The sequence below is a fragment of the Lemur catta genome, chromosome 4 (assembly GCF_020740605.2).
Source record: "Lemur catta isolate mLemCat1 chromosome 4, mLemCat1.pri, whole genome shotgun sequence".
NCBI lineage: Eukaryota > Metazoa > Chordata > Mammalia > Primates > Lemuridae > Lemur > Lemur catta.
Genome location: NC_059131.1, coordinates 35,946,680 through 35,971,512, shown reverse-complemented (window position 1 = coordinate 35,971,512; position 24,833 = coordinate 35,946,680). Strand labels below are relative to the sequence as shown.

General features: G+C 40.8%; 1 long non-coding RNA gene across 1 annotated transcript in view; it reads left to right on the top strand.

Moving 5' to 3' along the window:
* Nucleotides 1-22,926, top strand: part of LOC123636904 — a 117,242-nt gene extending 94,316 nt beyond the window's left edge. Inside the window, exons 3-4 of the long non-coding RNA XR_006734701.1 lie at nucleotides 19,875-19,922; nucleotides 22,802-22,926. This is a non-coding gene — a long non-coding RNA (uncharacterized LOC123636904). The remainder of the gene's footprint in view (nucleotides 1-19,874; nucleotides 19,923-22,801) is intronic.
* Nucleotides 22,927-24,833: the final 1,907 nt, after the last annotated feature.

The window sequence follows — 24,833 nt, the reverse complement described above, 5'->3', positions numbered from 1 at the left end:
TAGTTATGTTCTGATATTTGTTATTTCTTGTCTTCTGCTAGCTTTGGGTTTGGTTTGTTCTTGCTTTTCTAGTTCTTTGAGTTGTAATATTGGATTGTGAATTTGTGATTTTTCTGTCTTTTTGATATAGGCATTTAGTGCTATAAACTTACCTCTTAGCACTGCTTTTTCTGTATTTTGACAACTTTTGTCACTATTGTCCTTTATTTAAAAAAAATTTTTAATTTCCATCTTGATTTCATCATTGACCCAAAGGTCATTCAGCAGCAGGTCGTTTAATTTCCATTATTTGTGTAGTTTTGAGAGCTCCTATTGGAATTGATTTCTAGTTTTATTTTATTGTGGTCTGAAAAGACATTTGATATGATTCTGATTTTTAAAAATGTATTGAGACTTGTTTTGTGACCTAACATGTGATCTATCTTGGAAAATTTCCATGTGCTGATGAAAAGAATGTATACTCTGCAGAGAAACTTAAAATCTTATCAATCATATTAGTTAGATCTCTTTGGATTGCAAATGACAGAAAATCTAACCCAAACTGGCATAAGCAAAAAGACAAGCTTTGGCTCACATGTCTGAAAAGTTCTGTAGTAATGCTGGCTCAGTGCAGGAGCTCAATGTATCACCATGACCTGATTTCTCTCTTACTCTATCTTTTGGGTTTACTCTCCTTCTAGTTGGCTTCAATTTCAACCACATGTTCCTCTTATAGTTGAAAGAGAGCTGAAGCAACTCCAGACAACACATTCTTTCAGATTCAAGTTACACCTGAGAGAGTCAGACTTTATTTTCCAAAAGTCCCAGCAAAAAGCTTCCTTTTTTCTCCTTAGTTCTGATTAGGTTATGTGACCACACCTGAATTAATCACTCAAGACAATATATGAGGTACTTATGGATTGTAGCCCTGGCATTGGGAGTGGCTGGGAAGAGGCCCCTAAATGCATGGATCAAGATTGAGGAAGTATAGAAACCCAAAAAGCTGTAATCAGAATTGGGATAAATGTATGCCTATTAACAACATCCTCTTAAATCACTACTTCTGCCTTAGTCCTTTCAGACCACTCTAACAAAATATCATAGACTGGGTGGCTTATAAACAATAGAAATTTATTTCTCACAGTTCCAGAGGCTGGGAAGTCCAAGACCAAGATGCCGGCAGATTCAATGTCTGGTTAGGGCCTGGTTCCTGGTTCATAAATGGCTGTCTTCTCACTGTGTCCTCACATGGCATGTGAACTCTCTGGGGTTGAATAAGGGCATTAATCCCATTTGTGAGGCTCTAACCTTGTGACCTAATCACTTCCCAAAGTCCTGGCTTCCAAATACCATGACACTGGCTGTCAGGCTTCAACATATGAATTGTGGGGGGACAGAAAAATTCAGTCTATAGCAATTTCATTTTACCTGGCTTTCCCTTACTAGCAGCAAACAGAAAGCAACACTTTTTTATATTTTTTCTTAGGGTCAAAAAAATTCCAGATGTTATGTGTTCTCCGATTTGGGCATTGGGTTCTGAGCTATGGCTTTGATATTAGAAGTCTTTGCAAAGTTGTATTAGTTGTCTTTTACTGGTAGGGGTAGACAAGCAGGGAGCAATTGAGATGTTGTTATTTATATTAATAATTACTATTGTGAAGGAATAATGTTTTTCACAGCTTTTGCAAGTCTCAATTAGGACACCTGGGTTCTAGCCCAGCTCTTCCATTAATTTTCTATGTGACCCATGTGTTTAGCTTTTTAACCTAGAAATGGAGGGTGGGGTGGGGAGTTGAGCTGAAATCAGTGGTTTTCAAACTTTTTTTAATTTTTGGACTCTTTTTGTAATGAACTCTTACTTAGGACCCCAGTAAACATGTGACAGAGTAAGAAATTACTAATGTGCAAATATCTACAGACTCTTTCCCCACCCTACTGTTAGCCTGATTAAAAGGATATTTTTTCCTACTGATACTCTCCAACTCAACTCTGAAGTGTTCATTTTTACCAGAGCAGATCCTGGACTTTTGTGATTCAGAGCCAGGACTACAGTGAGGGAAATAAGGCACGTCTGTGGTGCAAAATTTCAGGAAGCTTCAAAAACTCAGCAATCAAGATAAAAAATATTTTAATGCAATATTTTTTTGGAAAGTCAAAGTTAATGCAAAAAATTCCTAATGAACAAAACATCAAAATTTTAAATGAAGACAGAATCCAACAGTGCTAAGCCAAGTCATATTGGAACCTAAGCCAAAGGGGAAATGTGCACCCTGTATTGGTTTTCATGTATTTATTTTAATGATTGATTTTTTTCCCAGAACAGTAAAGTAGTTGAAAAAATATTGGAAATTTTAAAAGTAGGTGTTGAAGGAGTTCAGGAAATGCCACCCCAAAATATGCTGCTTTGGTATACTGAGGGCACTTGGGGGACAGCAGATGCAGGCAGAGGCTTTCTCTGAGCTCCCCTTATCTGCCTAAAGACAGATCCCCCTAACAGAATGCAATTGTCATGAATCCTCGGGATTTCATCAACCAGGGAAGATTAACTTCTATCATGGGAGACTGGAGGTGATACCACCCCCAGACAGACTTTGTCACAGGCTGTCACCTATTCTTCTCAGGGCTCATTCATCTTTCCCCAAATCATTTACTCTGCCCTAAGTTTCCTACATTCCACTCCCACCTCCCCACCCCCACTCCACTCTCCCCTATGAAGAGTTTCTAGATCTTGCTGGGCTTTGGGATATTTCCTTTTCTTTCATGTGATGCCCCTGTGCATGTAATAAATTTGTATGCCTTTTCTCCTGTTAATCTGCCTGCAGTCAGTTTATTTCATAGACTCAATTACTGAACCCTTAGAGGGTAGAGGGAAAGAAAGTTTTCCCTCCCCTACAATGCTATAGCAAAATATAAGTTGAGGGGTTGGAGCTATTACAATTGTGGGACAGACTCTTTGGGGCAAAAATGGATCAAGATAGGAAGTAAGAACTAGAGATAACAGGTGTTGAGGGATGCATTTAGCAAAGAAAAAATTTATAGCCAGGAAGTCAAACCTAAGGGTTTTATCTAAAAGCAGAAAGGGTAGTTCAATTGAAAGGGTGCTAACAGAGCTCATTTGGAAGCATGACTTTAGACTGATTGGCATCTTTGGGTAAAAGACAAAGTCAGAGGATAAAGGGGATGCGTTTGGGGAGGAGAAAATAAGCTCAGTTTGCACATTGTATTGTGTGGTTAAAATAAGGAAATGATCAAAGTATGATTTCATGAATCATACTGTTCATTGCTATACGAAGAGATTTCTTTCTTTTCACTGTGTTTAAAGAAGGGGAGAATAACAAGAATGAATCTCACAGGGATTTGTATTGATAGATGAGCTACATTAAGCACACAGTGAGTGAGTTCCAACTTTGTTTAGTGTCGAACTATTAAAGTCTAGTTGCTCAATTAGGATGGCAGCAGGCCTCTGTGGGTGTAAAGTCTAACGGAAGTTTGAGGAGCACATTTCTATGAGAGGTTCTCTGAAGAGACAGAAGCTTGACCAACACAGCAGAGATCTGTGACTACAGGCAAGGTCCCTGGACTCTACAGAGTGGTGCTGGCCTTGGCGAGCAAGGCTTCGGGACTAGATCAAAGGCTGGCAGAGAGTAGCCCTGCCACAGCCTAAACTCTCAATCTGTCTGTCACAATCTTGGGTTTGTATGTGTTTTGGAGTCTAGCAGTTGAGGCCAATAGTTCACATATGTGGACTGATAAGATATGATGTAACATTCTCAAGGGAAGGGGGGTGACACTTCATGTTTTTATCAAAAGAAAACATGTCACTCACGCAGCAGACTATGTAAGTGTTTGGCGGAACCATTTCACAGCTACATAACAACGGGGTTCAGGAAGTGAGCAGTTTCAATTTTAACTCAGAAGTTTTACCTGAGATGAGCCAGAAAGGACCTTGCTTTCATCAAAAACCAGGGACTAAAAGAGGGAAAAATACTGACTGGTTTTAGTGTGAATGACCGAGAAGCTGAGTGGGAAAGCCTGACGTAGTTTTAAGGTAGGCAAAGCTGAACTTGATGACTAAGTCATGTATCTGTACATTTTTCTTCTCACCCATTTGTAATTTACCTGCCCATCAAGACCCACTGTGGAACTTTTAAAAAATCAGATGACCAGGTCATACTCTCACAGATTCAGATTCCATTGGCCTAGGTTGGGGCTTCAGAATTTGTACTTTTAAAAAAACCTCTGGGCTGGATATGATGGCTCATGTCTGTAATCTCAGCTACTAGGGAGGCTGAGGAAGGAGGATCACTTGAGCCCAGGAGTTCGAGACCAGCCTGGGCAACATAGTAAGATACCCATTTCAAAAATAAATAAATAAATAAATAAAAACCTCCACAAATGTTTAAATATGCAGCCAAGATTTTATAAAAGTTATGTTTATGTACTAAAATTCCTCACTCTAAGGTAAAGCATTTAAACACATTTTTGGTGTGGTGCCATGTTTTTGCTGTACATGTAAAATTTAGGTTTGACAATTTGGTCAGTGTCCAACATAGCCCCCCAAAATATGAATAAGATGATGACATTCTATGAGCCTTTCCAAGAAGTTGGGAGGTCTGGAAATAGAGAAGACCAGATGAAATCCACTTTCTGCAATAATGAAGACCAATACATTTAGATTCTTCAGATAGAATGGATGTTAGATTTGTAAGAAATAAGCATTTGATTGGGAAGAACCTTAGTATACAACTACGTAACCATGAAGGATTATTGTTGTTGCATATGAAAATAAAATACATGCAGAAAATATAAAGCCACTTAGACTATTTTCCTTTGTATCAAAAATTAACTAAAAATTTTTTTAAAAGAGAGAGATCCTAGAAAAATAGCATTACCCCAGCGGAATTTTTTATCATCCTCAATGAGGACAGCCCATGAAGAAATGGAAATTATTAGGCCCAGAATTGAGGAAGAAGACCCACAGCCTGGGGCAGAGCTAAAACTGAAACTGGATCAGCACTGGAATTGGGAAAGTGAGTATCAGGGGGCTGCCCAGACTGCCTGGTGGAGAAGCAGCCCACTGCAGGGGGCACCTCATCATGACGCAGAGGCAGGGAACAGGGAATGGGCTGCAGAGCTCTAGGAAACCACTGGCACTGAGGTGCACAACCCAGAGGGATGGGCCCCAAGAGCCAGGCCAAACACAGCTGGGGGGATCAAGGAACAGCTGTTGGTCAGGGGCCTGGAAGCAGGTAGTCATGTCACCTCTGAAATTATCACCTTGCAACAGGACCCTGGTCTGGAAAAAGCCAGGAAGGTCCCTGGGTGAAGAGGATCTGAGTAATAGACAGGTCACCAAGGCAAGGATCAAACTCGAGGGAGCAAACTGAATATGCAGTTGTCAGGCATAGATTACACATTTTCAAAAGGATTTGCACTTTTCAATATGTCAAGTACATAATATTAATATATATTTTAGAAAGATGTACTTTTTAATATCTAGCTATAAAAATGTATGCAATCATGGAACTGGGGTCACTCTGCCCTTTATAGCTGCGCAAGATTGACTGATTCCTCAATTTGTTTAAAGTTCAGTGTCTTCTTCAATTTTCTGGTAAACTCCCAAGGGAAAATTCATAGTCAATTTTAGCTCTCACTTCCTGCCTCTGCAGAATTAACTGCTCAAAGATCATGTTGCCACTCCATACATGCTGCCTCTGGTATTAGGTTATAAAGTATGAAATGTCCAATTTCCTCATGTACTAAATTTGACAGTTGATATATCTCTTACATTTCATTTTGACACCTCTTGTTTTATTTTTATTGTGAACGTACATCCTCAGTCTTCCAAATGCATGTTTTGGCTTGTGCTTATTTTTCAGAATTTTTTTTAGAGCAATTTTTGTGAAACCATGGATAAGTCAAAAATTTGTGCTATTTTCAAGTATGAGTTCCAGCATGGAAGCAATGCTGCGCAGACAGCTCAAAATATCAACAAGTGTTTGGGAAGGATGTGGCTAATGAATGCACAGTACGTCAATGGTTTGAGAAGTTCCATTCTGGTGATTTTAATATTGAAAATGAGCCATGTGGATGACCTGACGCCAAGGTGGATGAGCTGAAAGCTGTAGTGGAAGAGAATCCATCTCAACCTATGCATGCATTAGCAGCAAGGCTTGACGATACTATTCCAACAGTATTGGACCATTTGAAACAAGTTGGCAAGGTAAAGAAGCTGGATGGATGGGTTCCGCATAAATTAAATAAGCATAAGAAGAGAAACTCTTGCCTTTCTTTACTGTCACAACATAAAGGCGAACCATTTCTACACCATATTGTTATGTGTGATGAAAAATGGATTCTTTTTGACACACAAAATGTTTGAATAGAGCTGAAGTGCCAAAACACAGTCCAAAGCCAAATATTCATCAAAAAAAGCTAATGGTGTCTGTTTGGTGGTCCAGCGCTAGTATTATTTTTAGTTTTTTTTTTTTTTTTTTTTTTTTTTGAGACAGAGTCTCGCTCTGTTGCCTGGGCTAGAGTGAGTGCCATGGCGTCAGCCTAGCTCACAGCAACCTCAAACTCCGGGGCTCAAGCGATCCTCCTGCCTCAGCCTCCCAAGTAGCTGGGACTACAGGCATGTGCCACCATGCCCGGCTAATTTTTTCTATATATTTTTAGCTATCCAGATCATTTCTTTCTATTTTTTGTAGAGACGGGATCTCGCTCTTGCTCATGTTGGTCTCGAACTCCTGACCTCGAGCGATCCTCCCACCTCGGCCTCTCAGAGTGCTAGGATTACAGGCCTGAGCCACCGCTCCTAGCCTAAATAAATTTTTAAAACAGGAATATTTGTCAAGTTAGGAGACTATAACACATTTTATTTAAGAGTTTATTAATTTTATTTGTAACTTTAAAAATTTAGACATACAGTATATTGGCCTCCCTTGTAATTTTACACAGATCCACCGCCCATAAATGTTAAGGGGTTTTCCTAAGCAAAAATTTGGTTCCATCTTTAAAAGGAATCCTGATATTTTAAAAAATTCTTCACTCTGCTACAATAATATATTTCTTTGACAGCTCCGAACATTCGCGGTCAACACCAGCTAATATGACTTGATGTTAAATCCCAAGTATGAGCAAGAACTTCTTATATCTCTCCAAGTTCAGGATTGGTTCTAGTGACAACCAGGAATGGCCAAATCAGCTGGGGGTCCTGGGGTTTACCTGGGGGGAAAGATGCTTGCCAGGTCAGGAGCCAGGCAGGCTCTGGCGAATTCCAACTGCAGCAAGCATCACTTTGTTTAGAAACCTCACTTCCCAAAGCTGGGCCTGCTAAGAACGGCACCATCCAGGTTTGTGCCCGTCCTGAGAATAAACACCATGAGAGAAGGACACAATGGGGATAATGAGCTTCATGTCAGCTCCGGAGCTGTTAGGAGGCTGGAAAAGGGACACTACAGCTGGTCGGGAGGGCTTTTCCCTCGTGTTTCTCTTGGCCATCTGTTCCAAACCGAGCCGTCAGCTTCCCATTGGAAAGGTCAGAATGGGTGTGTGGGTAAAGCCTAATGTTGGCTCCACATGCCGCATTAGATGCAGCTGCTCTTGGCTTGGTCACGCCTGGGTTTGCACCCAAGACCCTCAAAAGCTCTGTGCATTATGGTAATTAGCCATCTGCTGCAGCCTTTCCAGGACCAGCTGATCACAAAAGGAAGCCAGGAAGCTCTCTGACAACAGCAGAAACGGAGGTGTGAGGAGGCGCCTCAGGCCGCTGGCCTCCCACCCGCAGTCCCCTCCTGGACACTGTGGAGCCTTGAAGGGAACTGGCCCAGCACTTGGCACGACCTCTCAGCTCTTAGGACCCCCAGGAAAACGAGCAAAGGATCTCCCCGCTGAGATGCATGGCTGTCATCCGTCCAAACAGAGGAGCTGGACGGGGATTGGAGTTTGCTGAGACAATGAGCGCTTTCTGTTTCACTGGGGAGACAGAAACAGCATTTGTTTGAGAAGTGACTTTTCCTTTGGGGACTGGGTGACTAGAGATAGCATGATAGGCAATTTTCAGATTATCCTTTATTACTGGAACTCTGAAATTGTACTTATATATTAGTATCTAGATATATTAGTAGTAGCTGATTAGTAGTAGCTACTAAGATCCTAAAATTATTTATGGTATATGCATACAGTAATAAATTTATAGTTATATATTTATGCAAGGATATCAAGATCTATAAATATTTACTGGCAGAAATGTCATGTATAAACCTTCTAAGGATGGAATTTTCATTTTATGTATGTGGGTATGTACACATACAAGCTGCAGAATAGATTTAGGAGAGAGAAGTATATATTTATACACATGTGGGTATGCACACACATAAGCTATAGAGTAGATCTAGAAGAGATAAGTATATATTTATACATATCTATGCAGTATATATATTTTAGGGGCTTTTGAACTTTAAATATACATAAATGTACATAAATGTAGATCTATATTCTGCATGTGGAGTAGAACCCAGGACTTGGGACTTGGTTCGAATCCCAATTCTGCCACCCCACACATATGTGCTTGTATTCCTGGGAGGATTGTACTCTTTGTAGCAGGAAACGTGGGATAAAACAAATCTCAGATCTTCATTGGCATTAGCTGGACTTGACTGTGAGCTTTGTGAGAGCTCCTGTGTACTAGAAATATAGGTGTGATGTAGTAGGAACATTCAAGGAGGTGACAAGAGGCTGGAAACCTATGTCAGCAGGAGTGGGCATACAGTGGTGAAATGTGGTCCCACTCACCGCAAGGGCAAGGCCAGAGGGGTGTTCAAGTGTGCTGGGGAGTCAGGGGAGGGGCGGGAGTCATAGTGGCGTTCCCTTGAGCCTGATCCTGAAAGATGCACAAATGAGCATGGAGTGGGGGCAAGCATTTCAAGACTTAGCAATAGCATCCACCAAGGCATGAAAATGCAAGGTACACCCCGGCGACAGTGACTGTCTGGGGTGGTTGGAACTTAGTGTGATGGAGATGAGACCAGAAAGGTGGGTGGGCGTCTGATGGAGAAGGGCCAAGAGCCCCCCCAATGAGTGAGAGCTTTACCCTGTGACCAGTGGGGAGCCACCCAAGGGTTTAAGCAGGGAGTGAGGAAGTCAAACTCAGGTTTGAGAGAGGTCAGTCTGACAGCCGAGTGAGGTGAGACTGGAAGCAAATGGTGGCAAGGAGGTTGCTGCAAGAAGCAGGCAGGAGACAGTGGTGGCAGAGGCAGTACAGATGGGGAGAGGAGATGGACCCAAGAGCCTAGTAGGGGTAGAACTTGTAGGACTTTGGAGCATGAGAGAGAAGAAACTTTCTGGTCTGATGAGTTGGGTAGAAGTTTATGCTCTTAACAGAGATGGAAAACAGAGGAGGAAGGGGAGCTCTGAGAGGTTGGGAAGTTCTGTTTCAGGCATATTGCTTTGCGGTGACTGTAGGACGTCAAGGTTGATAGATCTAGAGAGGAGTGAAAGAAGTTTTCACATATGCACACACACTCTCTTGCTCATATACACACACACAGCCCAAGGATGATCAGACAGGAAAGTTTGAGGAACCACACCACGAAAAGGCCTACAAACCCTTATGTGATGTGGCCTGTGGTCCCCCTCAGGCCTCTCTCCTGTTTGCTCCTGCCACTTCCTCTGCTTCAGCCGGGCTGGCCTCCCTGCTGTCCCTTGAACATGCTCAGCATGCTCCCCCAGGGCTCTGGCTCATTCCCGCTGCCTGGGACAGTCTCTCCCAGATGTCCACTTCCCTAACCTCATTTCCTTCAAGCCCCTGCTTAATCTCAGGGCCTGCCCACACCACACTCCTCATGCCCCTCATTCTTCTCTGTTTTCTTATTTAACATGTTTGTTGTGTGTTGTTTGTTTCCCCTGTGAGAATGTATGCTCCACAGGGGCAGAAATCCGTGTTTGTTTTCTTCACTGATACAGCACAAACACTTAGAACAAAGGCTGGCACGTGGTATAAGAAAAATTGCCCTGGAGACTGAAGCTCAAACCTCACTCAATGTTTCTGGTCTATGTACAACTCTGCCAAAATTTGCAGGGAAGGGAAGCTCAAAATTGTTTCAAATTTAAATGTTAGAAATAATCTGTACATTTGGTATTGTAAATCCTAATCATGTTTAAGAGAATTGGGGACTTCAGAGTATTTCACAGATTAACCTTATGGGTCTAATGAAAAATATATAACCGAGAATAATTTAGACTTGTAATTTGAGACTGAAATTTTACTGTTTGTTAACAGTACTGAAACAGTCAAAAGAAGATAAGATTTACCACATTTGTAAATGTACATTTGTAAGTTTAATTTATTATTAAATTTATAAGACAGAAGGTCTTGGGAAAGTCTATTTATTAGTCAAAGAATTGTAGCTCTTCAAAGGAAATAGAATACATGAAATGTATAAATGCATTTGAAATATATAAAAAGGTTTAATTTACCAAATTTGTAAATAATACAAAACATTATAATCAAAGGCCCTTTCAGAGTGATTATTAAAATTTGCTAGAGTATTACCCAGAATATTACAATCTGTAAACTGAACTTCAAAGTTTAATAACTAGGGTTTTTTTTTATTTTGCAACTTTAATGACTTGAATATTAATTTTTAAAAATAAAGTAACTTTTGTGTAAGCTTTTTGGTGCTCAAAAGCCATCCCCAAAGGCACTGAAACCCCACATTTATAGAGCCATCTTTTTACTCATAAACAGCGGGAAGCTTCCAGCAGTGGCTGGCAATCCTGGCCTGGGTGCCATTTTCTTGAGAAGTGGCAGAAACTGCTCTCTCCTGGCACAGAAGAGCCAAACTGTGAAGAGCCCACAGGCTTCTCCGTCAAGTTCATGGCCAACGAGGGCCTTCAATATTGGAGAATTTGAGCCTTCAAAATTATTTTTACCTCCACCCTTCCTTAAGTGCCTTCTGGTTTGCCAGGTGGGGCATGTTTTATGATTTTTGTTATTTCTGATTGAGGAAAAGTTAGATCAGACCTTGCTTGGTCTTCTATAGCATTTTTCTTTCAGATGTAACTATTAAAAGAAGGCCCCTGCTTTTACTGTTTTAGCTTTGCCTCTATAAAATGATATGTATCATTATCGTCCTACCTCAGGAAAATTCTCACCTGGCTCTGTTGATCTTCACCTTAGTCAGGAGCAAGGTCTTCTCGTTATACATCCACCCCAAGCAAGGTGTCCAAGTCCCCCACTCTGGGCTAGTCCTGCTGCACAGCCAACTAGCTGCAGGTGATGGATCCGTGAACTTGGTGCTTAGAGCAGAACCTGGTACTAAGCCTCCTCCATATGCCACAAGTATCCCCTCCACTTCCTGTCCCCCATCTTCCAGCAGCACCCCACTCCCAGTCTGTGGGACCAGAACACCCCTCTCCCCCGGGTGCATTAAACAGGTGTCCAAATCTTTATTTCTTTCCTCTTGGACCAACGGTTTCTTTGAGTCTTTGTTTCTGCATCTGAGTCACATAAGGAGGAGAAGCTTCTCCTTGTGTTCTAGTGACAGAGGAAAGTGTTGGGGTTCAAAAAACAGTCCCCCAAAATGAAGGCCTCAGAAGCAGCCTCAGAAACAAAAGTTTTTCTCTAACCTTCTCCTGTCGTCCTGTCTCTTAGTCTTCTTCTTCCCTGAGGTTAGTCATATGATGGAAATTAGAATCTCTCTTCCCCAAAGTGGGTCATAAAAGCTAGAACCCTTTTTCTCAAAAGCCAGCCATAAAACCTAAAATTATTCTGTGTAAAAACTGGCCATAAAGAAATTATCTGACCTACCTTGTTTGACTGTAGGTCATAAGACCCCCCATTCCAGAGAAGGTCCTGCCCCACACCCAGAAGGAAGGAATGCATGCTCAGAGAGCCCAGGAAGAATCCAGACAGACAGGTTTGCTGGGTTTCCTCATTCAGTCTATTAGCATTAGATCATACCCTTTTTGTCCAATCATATTTCTACATGGCTGTCTATACTTTTGCTAATGGAAAAATGCCCAAACTCTCCTCCTCCCCTCTAAAAAGAGGGTATAAAAATTTCTGGGCCCCATTGAGATATTAGGTAATCACTCTGTGATTCTCCCTATGAGTACAGTAAATAAACATCTTTCTCTTATTTATCTGCCTTAATTGCGAGTTGATCTTTTAGCGAACTTTCAGAGGAAAGGGGAAGTTTCCTCTCACCCCCACATATGCCCTTAGGTCCAGTTTGCAATCAGTCCAAACTCCAAAAGGGAGAGGGTATAATGAAGTGTGTCCAACCTCTCTTCCCTTCATGGCCAGAAACTCAGTTTTAAAGTTTTGCTGGACTCCCTTGGCCAAGAGGGGGTCTGTTCAGTCAGTGGGGGGCATAGGCTTCTATTTTTAGTTTATGCTTTGTTGAACCTAAGCATAAAAGTGGACAATTTCTCCTGTATCTTTGGATCTTCATTCTGAAGGCTCCCATGTATACACATTAAATTAATTTGTATGGCTTTTCTCCTGTGAATCCATCTGCCTCAGGTCAGTGATTTTCAGTGAAACTTTAGGGGGCCAAGGGCCTTGGTCCCTACAAAAGCAGAGAAGAAAGTCCTCAGAAATATCTAGAGATATGATCTTGCCCTACTGGAAAGTATTCATTTTATGTCATTTTATCTTTACTTTTAAATGGGGAAAGGATGTATGAGCTCAAGAAAGATGGATGAGAAGACAATTTTTGCCCAAGCTGGAGAGATTGGACTCAAAGTGCAGGCTCTGGGTTTGAATTCTGCTTTACCACTTATGAGCTGTGTAACTATAAGTAAGTCATCAGCATTTTCAAGCCTCAATATCCTTATCAGTAATATGGGATTTTATTTATTTATTTTCCTGTATTTGCCTCATAGGGTTGTTGTTAGGACTAAATAGAAAATGCTCATTAAGTGCTTAGAAGATTGCCTGCCCCACAATAAATCTTTGAAGGAGCCCAAGGAATTTCACCCCAAAATATGGCAGCCAGGTATGCTGATTATTTTAAATTAAAGGCCCTTGAAGGTCAGATGCTAGAAGAAGCTGTACTTTGACATTCCCTTACCTACTCTAAGACTAGACCCAAAAAAGAGGAAACAAATGCCCTCCATCCCCTCCCTGAAATTTCTATTGCAGAAAAGAAGACCAAGAAATCCAACTATACCTGGTCTGACTTTTTCACAAGATAATGTTTATTTAAATTCCAAAGAGAATCATTTACAAGTGAATTTCTGAATTCTGGATCCATTCATTCTCCCTAATAATCATTTACTACTCCTGAAAAGAATTGCCTGGATTCTCCATTTTTCTCTGGCACCCCCCCCCCCCCCCCCCCCCGCCATGAAGAAGTGTATATAAGCATGTGTGCCTCATTGGGTTATTGAGTAGTCATTCTCCTGGGATTTCCTTGTGTTTATGCAAGTTAATAGAATTGTGTGCTTTTTTTCCTGTTAACCTGTCTATTGTCAATTCACTTCAACAGACTTAGACTTGAACCTTCAGAGGGAGTATTTGCACTTCCCTACGGCTTCAATAAGCCTGAACTACTATGATTATCATTATCAGCATTGTTATTATTAGCTCTGTGCTAACCTAGTGGACCAGGGAAGACAAACTACCATGTTAAACTTCATCTAGAAAATTGAAGGCACTTGCAAGCCAAATTATCCCACTATAGTATACCCACAAGATGAGCCTCAAATACTGCCCAGGAAAATTTTAAGAAGTGTCCCCTTATTGTGATTCCAGAAAACTAAAGACATAGTATCTTATGTACCATTTGTATTATTTCTCCAGTTTTCTCAACAAATTCACAAAGTGGAGGTCAAAAGTCATCTTACTTTATATAATAGGTATGTTCCTGAAAAGTTAAAAAAACTTAAAAAAAATCCAACTCAATACTGAATGCCTAAGAAATCTGCTTCAACTTCTGATAACATCAGGTACAACCCCTTTATTTTACAGAAACCTCCCCACTACATAAAAATCCAATGATAAGTCCTTTTGTAAAGTGAAGAATTCCATCACTGGTCTTCATTATCATATTTTCCTAAGGAAAAGAGTGAATCTTTCCTGTCCAATAAATGGTTAACTCTTGATGAAATATGTGCTTTTTATTGGTATTCCTTAGGAGAATGAGATTAATTCAGTTGTCTTTTCTACAGTTTTCCTAGAGCCATAGGTTATCTTTGGCTTTGTAGGTAGCTGAGGTTGGGTCCTTTTTACTTTCTTTTTTTTTTTTTAAAGATAATCCCTTTCTAAAAAGCCACTCTTCTAAATACCCAACAATAGCAATAGATAGTGTAGCCTGAAAAACTTTATATGCCTCTGTCACATATCTCTTTTTCCTCAGCCCAATTTCTATTACATTTGCATATAAATTTGTTTAATTTACCTGAGAAGAAGCAATTCAGTGCCACTCTGAATAAAAGAGGGGAAAAGGTGTTCATACACCATAGGAGTAAAACTGCTGCACCAGAAACATTGCTACTTACAATGCAGGGTTCCTACAAGCTCAGTGCCTGCAGCTGACAATGGAAATCCTTGCCAATATAAATCTTGCCTGCAAAAGGATTAATCAATCCTGCAGAGACTGCTTGTGCTGGAGGAGCATTCGTTTGCTAAGACAAAAATTCTTCAAGTTAATCAGTGTTTTGAAAAAGCCAACAGAAAACAGTAACAATCATGGTCAACAAAAAGAGCCGACTTCCCTTTTCTGTGGATTAGAGGGGCGGCAACAAAAGCCTGATGAGGAAGAAGCCTCAGTATCTTCTCGTACCCATCACAGTACAGAGGAAATTTGCCAATGGACTGGACATTACAGCAAGTTCCTCAAAAGTTCTGGGTAGACTAAATAATCTCTTTGGTGTAAACCAGTTAAAGCAAATATTTATTGAGCACCTGCTAAGTGCAAGGTCCTGTGCTTAAAAAACTTCATTGTAATTTCAGAGATGTGTTTTCCTCATTCTCAATGAATGTTTAATGGAACGTATGTCTTAACACTTTAAATTATTCCATTTTGTGCATATCCCCTTAAAACTCTGTCACATATGTCAAGGGGTTATTCTTAAATACTTCTATGATTCAGAATATTTACGCTGTCCTTGACTTTGGGACAATTTAACTTTTATACATCCTACTCTTTAACACCTTCTATACTGATACCCCTAAACCACCTTTATTGTACATTAAATTCAAACCTTCCTTCATTAACTGATGAGTGAGCACTTTTCTGCATGCACTGCCAGCCTAGCAATGGCTCAATTCTGGCAGATTCTCCATCTTTGTTGTCCAGCATTGTTTTGCAATTATTTAAATACTTCTTTCTTATTTTATAAAAATAAATGCTAAGTGGGGGGGAAGAGTGATAAGAAACAAAAATATTAGAATCAGCATAATGGAGAAAAGATAGAAATTATTAGGAATACTAAAAGCCATACATTTTTAGTTTCAACCTAATGTTCATTGAACTTAAGCCAATATATTGTCTGTTTGAATGGGAAGAACAAAATTAAAGAACATGCATGAAAGCTGGAAATACTTGAACACTGCATCTGAAGGAAAATATATAATTAAGCAGTTAAAAATTTTTCTGGCTTCCTTTAAACAGACCTTCCCTTATATAACATGATTCAACTTTCTAATATTCACCTTCTATTACATATATATATATATATTTTAGGCATGCTATATGTATATATATTGGTCTACCTACAAAGAATCCTGCCTTTTGTAGAGCAAAGAAATCATTTTAACAAATGAAAATTCTTGATGGTGGAATTAGTACCAAATTTGCTTCTCGTCCCTCCTGAAACCCCATGGAAATTAAATGTGTTATTACACAAAGGAAAAAAAAAACAAAAACCCGTAGGAGCAAAGAGAATGGGAGGGGCAGGTCACCCACAGATGAAGAGTTTTCAAGAGAGTTCTGAAAGCGAAGAAAGCTAACACAGGAAACTTATAGAGAAAGGAGGGTGGAAAGCAAGAGCTGTTGGAAGACAAGGGCTTTTCTTGTCTTTTGTAAAATTTTTAATGACTTGAAGAGACTTTGCAAAGTACCTTAAATGGCAATAAGACAAGGAGGGTGGGGAGAATTAAGATGAGGTCAAGAGATCAAAGGTTAGATGTCACAGGGCTGGGAGAACAGAGACTTGTGCACTATTGCTGGCTGACTTTGAGGAGGGAGCAAAGCCAGAAAGGGGCAGAGGGGTTACTGGGTGGTGCCCCTATGGAGGCTGGGCCCGGGCACCAGGGTCCCTATACTGGGCAAAGGGTCCTGTATTCCTGGCATAGAAGCAAGAGCCACTGCACCTCATAGGACCATGTTTCCAGCCAGGACAGATGTCTCCAGCGCTGGGTACAATTGTGATGCATGACCCCTGGGAAGTTTGTTCAGAATCTGATTTTACTGTTTTAAAAGAAAATAAAGAAATAGACATTGCCTTAGCACATGAGTCTTGTTGTTAAAATTCACAACCTCTACATTAAGAGGAGAGGGAGTATTGAAGTATTACATTGAATAAGTAATTTTGATTAGCCTGGTAAAACCACAGCAGAAAGGTTTTGGGTCATAGGGACCTTTTGACACCTAAAATTAAAAGAAGTAAGTAATTATCTGTAATGCTTAGGTCTGTCTTGCCTTCCAGGAATTTTCCTCACCTTGCAAGCACTACTTGTCATTGCTGGGTACAGATCATAACTGTGGTTTGGTTCTCTCTGGGTTTCTCCCATGAATCAAATATATTCTATCAAGCTACTAGGTACAAATCAGCTTTTGCACCCTCAGTGGGAACGGGAAGGGATCTGTGGAAAGGTTAGAGGGCAGTGTCTGGCCTTCTGAGAGGCAGGTGAGGAGACCAGGAAGTTCAGCTTGACAACTTTGCAGTCGACATATAAGCCTAGATTAACTTGTAATTTCTCCTAAATGCCTCAGCTGGCCTCTCAGTCCATTCTATACCTGCCTCTAAGGTATTTCCTTACATTATTCTTTTTCTCAGATGTCATTGCTAGCCTTCACCCGCAAAGGTCCCCAAAGGCAGATAGTGTCTTCTCTTACATCCAGTGCAGGACTGGCTGGTGGATCCCTCATGAATAGATTAATAGGTTTGCAATGCGTCATTTCACTACTGAGTATATTCCAGAAAAGTGGGATACTTTTCTGGAATTCAGTAGTATATGGCAGTGTCTATTTTCTAACCCTTAGTCAGCATAATATATTGCCAACTTTTTTCTTTGTCAGTCTGATCATAAAATACAGTACCCGATTGCAGTTTTAATTTGCATTTCTCTTATTATGAATTGCCAAGAATAAAAAAGCTCTTTGGGTTGCTTTTGAGAGGTAGCTCAGAATTCATGCTCCTTCTGCCCCAGGGTGTGCTCCTGGTCATGTGCAGAGTCAGCCTCTGGCCTCAGCCTTGCCCAGTTTGGGCCCACAATACACACCACAAGTCTAGAAAGGGAGGGAGGGGAGAAACAGGAGGGGATTCTGCCTGTGAAGAGCCCCCTTCTGAAAGAGAGAATGAAAAAAGGCAATGGAAATAATGATGCTAGGGCCAGGGATCTCAGGATGAAAAGGCTCCAAGCGGGTCGGGCGCGGTGGCTCACGCCTATAATCCTAGCACTCTGGGAGGCTGAGGCGGGCTGATCGTTTGAGCTCAGGAGTTCGAGACCAGCCTGAGCAAGAGTGAGACCCCATCTCTACTAAAAACTAGAAAGAAATTATATGGACAACTAAAAAAAAAAATATATATATATATATATATATATATAATTAGCCGGGCATGGTGGCACATGCCTGTAGTCCCAGCTACTCGGGAGGCTGAGGCAGGAGGATTGCTTGAGCCCAGGAGTTTGAGGTTGCTGTGAGCTAGGCTGACGCCATAGCACTCTAGCCTGGGCAACAGAGCCAGACTCTGTCTCAAAAAAAAAAAAAGTAAAATTATAGAAAAAAAAAAAAGTAAAGCCTCCAAGTGGCCGCTGGACGGGACTGAGCCAGCTCAAGACTAGGGGTACAGAGGGAAATGCTGAATGGCATGGGGAAACAGGGTAGTGCCTGAAGATAGTATTCTGACATGAACCCCCCTGCCCAGCTGGAGACAGGCACAAGAACCCTTTGCAGGGCAACATTTCTGATGAAGGTTGTCTGGGGCTATACTGTAAAGGCGGGAGAAGCAGAACAGGGGAATGGGTGGGCCAACTGGTAAGAGAAGAAAGGGTAGCTTCAGTCTTTACAAAATGTTTTAGGGCAAAAATTCTCAGATTTTTTTTTTTATTTCACAGAGCCTTAAAACTTCAAAAAAATATTCAGAATGGAGAGGACCAAAATGATAGGCAATTTGCAGGTTTGCTAAGTAAAGATATTAATAAAGCAATTAGCATCTATAATCAACATCATTTCATAAGAGAATGGACATTTTACTTCCTGAAACATAGAAGAAAATAATTCTCAAATAAAATGGCATATAAATAGCTGTATGGAAAAACACATTGTGTTGTCCTCCTTTTGTTTCCAATGGGTGAAAATTCCACTGGATTGGCCTGATGTCTGGGAAGCACTATTTAACACAGTGTCAGACATTAAAAATGATTCAAATATAATATTAGTAGCAGCTAAAGTTTATTGAGCACTTGCTGTGATCCAGGTGCTGTTTTATTTATTCATTTAATTTAATTAATTAATTTTTGAGATGGGGTCTCTCTATCTTGCCCAGGCTGGGGTACAGTGGCTATTCACAGGTGTGATCATTGTGCGCTACAGCCTCAAACTCCTGGCCTCAAGCAATCTTCCTGCCTCCACCTCCCAAGTAGCTGCAACTACAGGCACATGCCACCAGGTGTTGTTTTAGGTGAGGCAATTGAGACACAGAGAGATTCAGAGACCTACCCAGATACCCAGCTGCTAAAGGGAGGAAGGAGCCAGGCTTGCACCAGGTAGTCTGACTCCAAAGCTTTGACTCTTAGCCACTACATTATACAAGTGGGCAGGGAAAGAATCCTTCAAGCAATATTAGTGTACAAAAATAAAAATATCCCTAGTAATTTCTTAAGCTTTTCTTTGTAAAATATTATGTATACCCAGAAAGGTTGTAAAAATATAAATTATAATTTATAATCATAAAGTGAATATATTAGTCTGCTCAGGCTGCCATAGAAAATACCACAGGTTGCCAGGTGTGGTGGCTCACACCTATAATCCTAGCACTTTGGGAGACTGAGGCAGAAGGATTGCTTGAGGCCAGGAGTTCAAGACCAGCCTGAGCAAGAGGGAGACTCTGTCTCTACAAAAAAAAAAAAGAAAAATGAGCTGGGAGTGGTAGCACCTGCCTGTAGTCCCAGCTGATCAGGAGGCTGAGGCAGGAGATCACTTGAGCTCAGAAGTTGGAGGTTGCAGTGAGCTATGATGATGCCACTACACTCTAGCCGGGGTGACAGAGTGAGACCCTGTCTCCAAAAAAAAAAAAAAAAAAAGTCACAGGTGGCTTAAACAACAGATATTTATTTCTCACAGTTCTGGAGATGGAAGTCCAAGATCAAGGTGCTGGCCAATTCACTTTCTGGTGAGGGCTTTCTTCCTGGCTTGCAGTCACCTTCTCTCTGTGTCCTCACATATCACACAAAGAGATCTCTCTTTCTCTTCTTATAAGGCCACAGTCCTATTTAATTAGGGCCCCACTTTTATCCTTCTTTTAACCTTAATTACCTCCTGACGACCCTATCTCCAAAAACAGTCACATTGGGAGTTAGGGCTTCACAATATGAATTTAGAGGAGTACACAATTCAGTCCATAGCAGTGAATATTCATATAACCCAAGTCAAGTAATAGGGCACTGCCAGGCACAGAGTAATTTCTCTAATGCCAGTCCCCTGTGTGTTCCTTCCCAGTGACATCCTTCTGCCTGCCTAGAGGTAACCACAGTCCTGACTTTTGTGGTAAGTACTTCCTTGCTTTAAAAAAAAAAAAAAAAAGTTTTCATACAATGGAATATTATTCAGCCTTAATAAGGAAGGAAGTTATGACGCATGCTACAACATGGATGAATGTTGTAACGTCCCTGAGGACATTATGCTAAGTGAAATAAGCCAGTCACAAGAGGACAAATACTGTATGGCTCCACTTATATGAGGTATCTGGAGTAGTCACATTCATAGAGACAGAAAGAAGAACAGTGGTTGCCAAGGCTGGGGGGAGGGAGAATGGGGAGTTGTAGTTTAACGGGTATAGAGTTCAGTTTTGCAAGATAGAAAAAGTTCTGAAGATTGATTGCCCAAAATGTTGTAGGAGTTTTTCTACAACCTTCATGGATTCTTAGTTGGAATGGACCCCTGTTACAAAAGACAGACTAAGAAGATAAAACAGACCCGTTTATTAATACATATATTTCATATATGCATGGGACACATCCAGAGATTAAGTAGTTTTAAAAGAGGTGGTTTTGAATTCCAGCTTATATAGCATCTTCAACAAAGAACAGTAGGTTTTTAGAGAAGTGACAAGACAAAGGAAAAGGACTTTGAGTCTCTACAGGCACCAACTTGGGAGGAAGGCAAATAAATGACAGACAAAGGTAGTAAGTAAATCTTGCTAATGTAGATTCCTCCAGTATCATCTCCAGGTGGATAAAGGTCTAAGGCTGCCGTCAGTGGTTAACCTTTGATCTTCCTGGTAGAGAAGGGGACAGGACATCTTCTGTCTTTGCAAATCAATGTCCTGTTTTCAGGCACGTAGAGGGAAAGCAGAGAGCCTTCCCACATCTGCCTTTTCTTAACTGTCTCCAGCTCAACAATCCTTCATATTTTGGGGTGGTGTATTCTGGTATCCCACAATGTGAGTATATGTAACACTACTGAATTGTACACTTAAAAATTATTAAGATGATAAATTTTATGTTATGTGTATTTTACCACAATTAAAAATTTAAAAACAAATAAGAAACAAAACACCAAAAAGTTTTACAGTTCCACTAATTTCTATGGGAGTTAGGATTCTAGGCTTGAATAATAATTATAATAATTATGATAAAATTGCAACTAATTTTTATTGAGTGTTTACTTAGGCACAGTATTTCATTCAATCCTTAATTCCCTGAGGTGGGGCATTATCATTGCCATTTAATAGGTAAGAATAGTCACAGCTGTGCCGGGACCACCAAATGGTCCCCTCACAATTTCAGACTGCTAGCTGCTTCGGGTGGCCACAGGGAGCGAAGAAAGAGGGCCAGATTAGCAATTAGGAGATTATGAACTCCGGTATGTCCCTTAAATTCAGTGAGCCCTCTGGATCAGAGATTTTTCCACTGTGCTCTGAGGAACCCTAGGTGTTTCACAGAGACCCTCCCATTCCCCCAAAAGCTGCCAAAGTGTGGGGTAGAGAGGTCAGGTGGACAGGGCTCAAAGCCGGCCACCCCTCCCCTCCAAACCAAAGCGGTTTGCACTGTTTTACATTTTGAACTTTCACCCTGAACAGGTTCTGCTGCTAAACAGGGAAATCACTGAATTAGATTATCTCTAAAGTTCCTCTGACCTCATACTTTATATCTCAAATGAATCTTCTTTTATTTACGTTGCATCTCTGGAACTTGTGGGTGGGCAGAGTTAGCTACATAATTTGCCAGCTCCAGTGCAGAGTGAAAAGGCAGGGCCCCTTGTCCACAAAGCAGTAAAAACAGTGCCATTAAAATAACTAAAATATAAAACTCCCTCTTTTCTTCTGTGGCCTTTCTCTTGACTTGTCCTGGTGTTCTTATTTGCTGTTTAATGTCATTCTAAGTAAAGGGAAAGTGAAATTTTTAATTATGAGCATAAAATTTACCATGCATCTTTACATTGTGCGATAACAGTTTCAAATGCAAATATAAGAGCATTTAACTCATAGGCAGAACCACTAAAATCACACAATTTGTATTTCATAGTTTATACATGCATATGTATCTTATTCTTAATCAGAACAGGGGAAGCTGCATAAAACTAAGTCGAGTGTTTATTTTATATCTTGATATGCACCCATCTTACCAACACTCTCTTCCTTCAGCTTACGGATGATAAAAAAGAAAGAACTGAAAGGAAGGGGAACTGTTGGTTTCTCTCTCTTTCCCTGTCCTTCTACATTGTCATTTTCAGCACATGTGGTTAGCTAATGCAGGAAAGTGGGAGGGGCTTAGAAAAACAATACCCCAAAATAAAGAAAAAGGTTTTCGCTGACTTTTTTCTACTTTGCTGTCTTTCAGTCCCATTCTCCTCCAAGGCTAGCTATAAAAACTAGATTCCCTCTTCCCCAAGGCAGATCGTGGAAACCAGAACCTATTTCCCCCCCAAGCTGGCCATAAAACCTAAAAATATTACTCTAACTCTCCCTCCACCTTTCTTTGTAAATACTGGACATAAAGAAATTATCTGACCTACCTTGTTTGACTACAAGTCATAAGACCCCCATTCCAGAGGAGGTCCTGCCCCATGTCCAGAAGGAAAGAATGTATGCTCAGAGAGGTCGAGAAGAATCTAGGCAGACAGGCTTGCTGGGTTTCCCCACTCAGTCTATTAGCATTAGATCATACCCTTTTTGTCCAGTCATATTTCAGCGTGGCTGTCCATACTTGTTGAACCTAAGCATAAAAATGGACAATTTCCCCTGTACCTTTGGGTCTTCATTCTGAAGCCTCCCCGGTATAAATTTGTATGCCTTTTTTCTAATTAATCTGCCTTTTGTGAGTTGATTTTTTAGCGAATCCTACAAAAGTAATATGAGTTAGAAAGGATATGATAGGGTTCCATGGTCGTTGATGTTTCTTAGACACCCCTTGCCTTCTTTCTAGGTTCAAAGCAAGTGCTGGTAACCTCTTGGGGCTGTCAGCACCACTGCTTAGTTAGTAGCAGACATAATGTCAGGTCGCAGTCTCAAATGTCGGTTCTTGGTGGGCTCTTGGCTGAAGAACAGACACACCAGACACAGGTCTTGGCTGAAGACCAGACACACTGAAAGCAAGGTAAGCATGAAAATGAAGTTTATTGAGGACAGAAAGATAGGATTAGAGAACAAGAGTAAGATATAGGTTTACAGAGCAAGATACATACGCCACAGATGATGACTGGACTCATTGTCATAGCAAAAGAGAAAGGTTGGTTATGATCTGGGCCTTGTTTTATAGTGTCCAGATAGGGACCTCCCTGTGGTTCAGACGTCATCAAGGAAGCACTTTGATGGACAGTTGGGAGTTATATGACCTGAGTGTTAACTATGCATGCGGATCTCCCGTGAGCCTCTCTGAAAGCCGGTTGTTCTAGGTCACTTTCCAGACTCTGTTGTTCCTATGCTGCTTGGCCTCTGGGCTAGAGAGTCCTCTGCATTCTTTTGCAGTTGGAGCACTAAGTTCTGATCAGCCTATTCATGGGGTGTTCCCTCCTCTCCCAGGTGTTGCAGTCCCTGAGGACAGGATTAAGGAAGGACAGGATTAAGGTGGGGCGGCACAAGGACAGGGGCCCACTTTTGTCCCTAGGAGACCTGGAATCCCTCGCTATCTACCTAACAATAACACTCTTACTTTGTACTTGATTCAACTCTTACTGAGCTCCCATGCATTGTGGGTACACTGGAATTCTGTGATCATGAGATACTGTGAATGTTTTATGCAGTATCAGATGTGTAGATTGCATGTATCTCCTCTGTTTGCATGGCCCATTGTCCCATTGGACTTCACTGATAGAACATAAGTCCAAAGATAAGAGTACTAAGAATTTCGAAACAGCAAACATTAAACCCCAATTGTGGGGCCCTTCTGAGCACAAGTCCCAGACTCTGAAGCTGGTCCTGTGGGTGAAGAATGGAGCATGAACATTTTAATAGGCAGTTACTTTCTTCTTTGGATGTGTCAGTGCTTCAAAAAGTAGAAGGGCCTATAAAAATGGAAATAGTTTATAGTAGACATTGCTGCCTACTAATATTCAATTCCCTTCTACTTCCAGGCTTAACTCACCTTGGAAAATGTTCATGTGACTTTGGTTAATATAATGTGAGTAGAGTTATAGATGTCTCTTCTGGGCAGAAGCATTTAAGAGCTGGTACATGATTATTTAACCCCTTTCCCCCACCATAGGGACCAACAATATCCAGATGGCGAGGTCTCCATCAGACTAGGTTCCTGAGTGAGAACAGCACAAAGCAGAGCCCTTCACCCTCCATATACCCTGAGTGGACATGTAGTCAGAACAAGAAAGAAACCTTTTGTGGAAAGATTTAGGGTTGTTTGCTATTATCTAAATTAGTACAATGTTATTACTGCTTTTGTTCTCAGGAATGTGGCATTCATAACTATACCACAACTTTAAACTGTCTTTAGAATAAAGACATATATTTAAAACATATAATTAAAAAGAAAAAAATCCATACTTTTTTTTTAAAGGTGACTCAGTTTTTCTTGAAATAGTAGGAACACCTTTGATAAACTTTGCAGGTGTTTGCAGAGTGTTGAATCATCATTGATTTTCAAGTGTGTGTTGTTTGAAGAGTAAAACACAAGGATAAAGTTATAAAGGTTGAACCTAATTTTCCTTTGTGCCCAGGGATCTCCAGTGATATCTCAAGAGTCATTGTAATACCCTAGAATCTATAATTCATGCCGTTGGGCCAGGCCTTTTCCTGTGAGCCAACCTGATGAATAAGAGTATCATAAATCTGCTGTATATTTCCCCCTTGCCTCATCTCCAAAAGGTGAAGTCATCATGGGGATTATTTGTCTCAAAGAAGATACAAAGAAAAACAAAAGAGCTGGATGACCAGGGCCTGGATAATGCTATTTACCTGAAATTCTCCCAAAGAGTCTCATGTATGGTGATTTTAAAATTCATATC